At 33.4% G+C, this 6317-nt stretch overlaps 1 non-coding gene across 1 annotated transcript; it reads right to left on the bottom strand.

Annotated features, from left to right (window-relative positions):
• Positions 1-5574: 5574 nt before the first annotated feature.
• Positions 5575-5680, bottom strand: LOC149494629 (small nucleolar RNA R71). Its single transcript, XR_016321944.1, has one exon. It is a non-coding gene; the product is annotated as a small nucleolar RNA R71 (small nucleolar RNA).
• Between the last annotated feature and the right edge of the window lie 637 nt (positions 5681-6317).

The raw sequence follows: 6317 nt of genomic DNA, 5'->3' as shown, positions 1-6317 counted from the left end.
TGAATTTGGGAGTGCTTTGTATTCATATGTTTGGCGACTTCTATTTTTAGGGGAAACTCTTACAGTTTTTTTGTAGGACTCTCCCAAATCATTTTCAAAACAAAATCTTATTACTTGCTAAACTTGTGAATACTAAGTCACTTTTAATTCATAATATGATTCTATGATTATATGAATTATATGTAGGTTAGGACGGTGCCTCCGGCACTGAATGTGGCATCCGCCGTTGGTTCTCTTGGGATTGGGCAGTGTGTGTTACAGCTATTATATTTAGAACTTCCTCATAAAGTTTAGATAAATATAAAAGACTATGTGAGAGACAGTTATTGAAATCTGAACTGCTTCATAAAGCTTCAATTAAGATTAGAAAATTGATTAGAAACTCAAGTAGTGAAATATACTGAAAATAGAAGAACAATTTAGAACTTGATATATTCACTGAGCAGAAGTCCAGAGTTCTAATGTTCAGAAAAGATAAAGCTTATTCCAGTTTGGAACATCAAAACCATTAACAACTTTTAACATTTCTAAAATATAAACAGAAGTGCAAGTAAAATAGTATCAAGCAGAAACTTCAGAAAGTAAAAAGATCAACACGGTGATTTATAGTGGTTCGGCACTAACTCGCCTATATCCACTCCCTAAGACTCATCTTGAGATCCTGAACTATGTTATCTCTTTTTAAGGGTAAGAGATAAATCAACAGTACAAGGCAATAGATCAACTCTTAGATCTACCCTTTGTCCCACTAGATTTTCCAAAGGTTCTAGTTAACTTCAACCCTTTCTGTTTTTGGCAGAGAATAGAAACTTATATCAAGACATTAGAATCTCTCTCACGGAGAAGGTTGCTTGATAACCTCTTTTACAATAGCTTTTCACCTAAGCTATTACACAAATGTTTATCAAATAAAAACCTGTCTACTAAAGATTAAACAAACAGAAATGCAAGTATAAGCACAGGAAAAACAGTTTTTAAGATTAGAAAATCGTTTTAGAAATCAGAACTGTTTTTCAAAAGAAGTTGTTATAAAATTTCTTTTCTCTTTTAAAGATAAAACGTAAAGTATTAATATGAAAAGAAATAAGGGGGTTGAGAATAAGTTTTGAGAGATAAAAATATGATCACTTGATGAACACTCTTAAAAACTCTTTTTCTCCCACATCTTTGAAAGAAAAGACGCCTTTTATAGAGAGGGATAATAATCCCGTTTTTAGAAAGTAAGATATCTTTTTCAAATCAGAATATTGACTTTCCATTTTCAGAAGATACGGAGATCTTTGTTACTAAAAATTCTTTTGAGTCAATATTCTTTCTTTTTGGTAAACGAATAAGAGAAAATCTATCTTTCCTTTAAGAACAAGATTTTCGAAATAAGAATTTGAAAATCTTCTTCGAAATATTTATTTACCAAAAACGATTGAGATAAAATCTCATTCATTTAGGTAAGAAGATAAAATCAAGATCTTATATTTCTTTAACATATTTATTTCCGAAAATGAACACATAAAGATTTTATTCGATTTATTCTATTATCAAAATTGTTTGAGACAAAATCTTTTTAATTTAGGTAAGTGAATAAATTTCGAACCTTTATGAAAATAATTTTCAAAAAACTAAAATAAGTTTTTTCTTAGATATTTATTATCAAAAATGATTGAGGCAAGATCTCCTCCATTTTAGATAAAAGAATTAAGGAACGAAAAAGCTTTTAATATATATATATATATATATATATATATATATATATAAGGAAATATTTTCGAAAAACCTTTTGATAAAGAGAGAAGAAATTAGTTCTGTGCTTATAAATGGATGTTTTCTCTATCCTACAATGAATGCTAAAAATCTAACCACTAAGGTCTTCAATAGTCTTCATGATCCTCGAAATTGTGGACTTGCCTTGTTTATTTATTACTTTCCATATATAATCTGCATAAAATATTATTAGCACAAATAACATAATTTAAATTTATTTGTTTTGTTTTAATTATCAAAATCTCGAGATAAATATTTGACCCTTGAGCCAACAATCTCCCCTTTTTGATGATGACAAAACCAATAAATTTATCAAACATAAAAATATGTGCTCTCCCTAAATTTATGCATGTCAATAAAATATAAGTTCCAAACATGACACATGTTCTATCATGAAGCAAGTTTAGAGTATGTATAGAGCTCCCTTTGAGTAAGTGCAATAAAACATTTATGGGGATTTAGAACATAAAAATAGTTTTAGAAACTGATATTAGAACATATAAATAGAAAAGAAACTCTAAGTTCTAATATTCAGAGCATATGATCAGAGCAATAAGAAAAGAATAGAAACTAACATTAGAACAGAAATCTTAAGTCTAAACTGAAGAGCATACGTTAGAATAAGAATCTAAGTTCTAAAAACTAATCAATCAGTTCATCATGTAAAATATATAGCTCATATTCTATTTTCTGTTTATATGAAAATAAACAAAATAACACAGATGAAAAAATAATAAGCAATAAGATGTAAGTACTAAAGTTACCACATATTAGTAGAATACTTAACCATCAGAATATCCTTTGTTCTCCCCCTTTTTTTCATCATACAAGAGGGTTAGTAAAGATCATAGCAAAAATAAACAAATAAAAAACATAAAAAAATAAAACAAAATTCAAACAACAAACCTACAAAAAAAAAAAATGTTCACAAATCATAGATAGTAAAAAATAAAAAATATCTGAGGGATTTGGGGTCAGTTCTAAGCCTCTTAGAACTTCTGAGATTTTAAGTAGGAGCGTTCCAATAGAACTTTCTGGACGCTTAGAAGAAGGGTGTAGTGGAGGCTTTCTTCCATGAACTCTGTGCTTGCTAGCAGTGTGCTTTACTCTCTTTGGCTTTTTTGAGGCAGGAGTGTAGGGTGTTCCCTTGACTTTCAGAGTAGTTATCCTTCTTTCATTAATGTTTTTTATCTTTTCTAAGGATTCAATGAGGGATTGATTATGCTCAATTACAACCTTGCTTTGTTTTATTACCTCATCAAGCTCCTTATTGTGTTCTTCTATAAGCTCTTTTTCCTTTTTGCCCAGCATAGCTTCTCTACTCCTTTAAGTTGATAAAAGCTCAGATTCGTTTTTTGCCTTAGCCTCAGTTTCCTTTTCTTCTTCACTCAATTCCAATTTCTCTGTCTCTACATCACTGGCTGATAGGTGTTAATTTTATAGTGTTTTAATATAGTTTTTATTAGAATTTTAGCAAGTTTTTATTGCTTTAATTTGATTTTTAAATCACTTTTAGTATAATTGTGTTCAAAAGCTTCCTTGACTTTTAATCCGCTTGATCTAAGAGAAAATTACAGGAATTTGGCGCAGAAAAGAGCTCTATATCACAAGGCACTTGACTTCTAGCACGCCCTAGCCGTGCTAAGTGGCACGCCCAAAGTCGCGAGCGCGACATTCACAAGCGCGAGCGTGACAATTAGAAAAGAGAGTCAGAAGATTTGCAAAGAAAAGTCGCGAGCGCGACATTCGTATACGCGGGCGCGAGCTGAAGTCGCGAGCGCGACATTCATATACGCGGGCGCGAGAAAGCACCTTTGAGAGGCAGAAAGAAGCACGCCCTGCTTGTGCTATGCAGCACGCCCGTGCCTCAGGACTTCACTAGCCCGTGCTACCTAGCACGCCCCATGCTTCACTAGCCAGACCTCCAGACTACAGCACGCCCAGCCCGTGCCATGAAGCACGCCTGTGCTGCCCAGGCGGAACCAGCGTGAATTTAATACGCAAATCAAGCTCTTTCTCACATGGGCCGACTTCAGGGAGTTTCCTAAACACACTAAACAAGACCTGGACCTATTCTTAGGGAAAAAGGAGTCCTAATCAAGAAGAAATCAAGAACCTAAACAGTCATGATCTCCTATAAAAGATTTTGCACTAAATAAGGATTCTATTTCCTAAAAAGAGTCAAACTTGCCTTCAGGAGCTCTATATAAAGAGAAGAACTATTCATAGCAGAGGGCTCGTTTTTATGCAATTTCTCTACATAATTCTCTCTCTCAAAAAGATTTCAAGCTTCAAATAATTGTGCTAAGATTCAAGGAAGCCATCAACATAGTTGTGATACAGTTTTTATTCTAAACTTTTCATCTTGTTTCTTTCTTTATTATTGTCTTTAAATATGATGAATGATTCAAGTGTGATTGAGTTTAATTTAATTACTATGTCTAGCTAAACTTTTATACTAGGGATTTGATGTAATTTAATTCGATTCCAGCTTATAATATTAGATTTATTTTTCTTTGTTCTTGTTATAACTTATTATTGTGCTTAAGGCTTCCAGGCAGAAAAATTCCCCTGGATTGAATTATTTCAATAACATCATTCGGGAGAAGGGTTATTGATATGAATAAGGTAATAATTTACTTGAGAATAATAACTTGATGTGGAAACTATATGGTTTGACTCAAGGGGGGGCTTTCATAAGTTAATAAAGTATTAAGTTGTGAATTCATAAAACAACCATAAAACCTAATGATCTGATTCATGTTTAATTTCACTATTAATATAGGTGATTAAATTGGATTAGAATAGCTAACAATAAATCGGGAGAGCTTGTTAGTAACCTTAGGGTTGTTTTCTCCTACTTGAACAATTAAACTTGATTAATGAACTAATAGAACAAGCTGGATAGAATTAAATGAAATCAAATTCCCTAGTAGCTTAATCCCCTGATTTCTTTTCACCTAAATTTTGTGTTTGATCTCTTTTACTTTGAATTTTATTTACTTTACAGCGAACTCCTTTTATCATCGTCTAAATAATAATAGGTTAACATAATTTTGGTAATTGATAAACAATCCCTGTGGATACGATACTTTCTTACTCTATACTACTTGTTGCGATTTCGTACACTTGCGAAAAACGCTGTCAAGTTTTTGGCGCCGTTGCCGGGGATTGGCATATCAATATCAATACGAATTACCCTATTATTAATTTAGACACTCTTTCGTTTTTATTTAATTTTCTTTTAAGTGCTGTTCCAGGTGTTTTATGCAAAGAAGATCAAGGACAACTGAACCTTTAGTCTTTGACCCAGATATTGAAAGAACCTTTCGTAGGCACAACGCTGCAAGAAAAGCAAGAGAAATAAAACTCGATCAACAAGTAGACATGGCCAACGAAAACGAAAACAGAAACGAAAACGTAGTTGGACCACCACTTCAACATCCGATCCGTACCTTAAGGGATTATACAACACCTAATCTGAATGGGACAACCTCAAGTATTACAAGACCTAGGGTAGAAGCTAATAACTTTGAGATTAAACCTGCAATTATCCAAATGCTCTCTACCTCGATCCAATATGGAGGTTTGCCTAGTGAAGATCCTAATGCTCACATCACCAATTTTTTGGAAATTTGTGACACATTCAAACAAAATGGTGTTTCTGAAGATGCAATCAAATTAAGACTTTTTCCATTCACTCTTAGGGATAAAGCTAGAGCATGGTTACAATCATGTCCCGCTGGAAGTTTTACCACATGGGATGAATTAGCTCAAAAATTTCTAGCTAAATTCTTTCCATCCTCCAAAACCACCAAGTTGCGTAATGAGATAATGACATTTGCTCATCATGATCAAGAGAGCTTGTATGAAGCTTGGGAAAGATTCAAGGACTTGTTAAGAAAGTGCCCCCATCACAGTTTGCCCAAGTGGTTACAGGTACAAACTTTCTATAATGCATTATCTCCTAACATCAAAATTACCTTAGATGCAGCTGCAGGTGGGTCCTTTGAAAAGAAAGGTATTGATGAAGCATATGAGTTGATAGAGGAAATGGCAAGCAACAGCCATTACCAAAACAGTACCGAAAGGAGAAGAACTGTAGGAGTCTATGAAATAGACGCCATTACAGCACTTAATGCCAAGGTAGATAACATGGTAAGGAAATTGGACATGTTAACTACTAATCCTGTAAATTATGTCATGCAAATTTGTGATAGGTGCAATGGACAACATGGAATTGGAGAATGTATCATGGACTCTTTAAATCCACAAACTTTGGAACAAGTGAACTATGTGATGAATCAAGGAAGAAAGAATTACCCTTATTCAAATTCATATGACAACAGGTTAAGGAACCATCCTAACCTATCCTATGGTAATCCTAACAATGCCTTGAATGTACCACCTGGTTTCCATCCTCCGGAAAAGAAATCTCATGACGACCTCCTCACTGCTCTTTCCAAATCACACATGGAGTTCATGAATGAAACTAGAGAAAACCATAAAATCCAGCAAGCTGCAATCAGGAATTTGGAGATTCAGTTAGGGCAGTTCAC

Source organism: Jatropha curcas, chromosome 7 (genome assembly GCF_041381405.1).
Source record: "Jatropha curcas cultivar XTBG-Jc1 chromosome 7, XTBG_Jcur_1.0, whole genome shotgun sequence".
Taxonomy (NCBI): domain Eukaryota; kingdom Viridiplantae; phylum Streptophyta; class Magnoliopsida; order Malpighiales; family Euphorbiaceae; genus Jatropha; species Jatropha curcas.
This window is presented reverse-complemented; position numbering and strand designations above follow the sequence as displayed.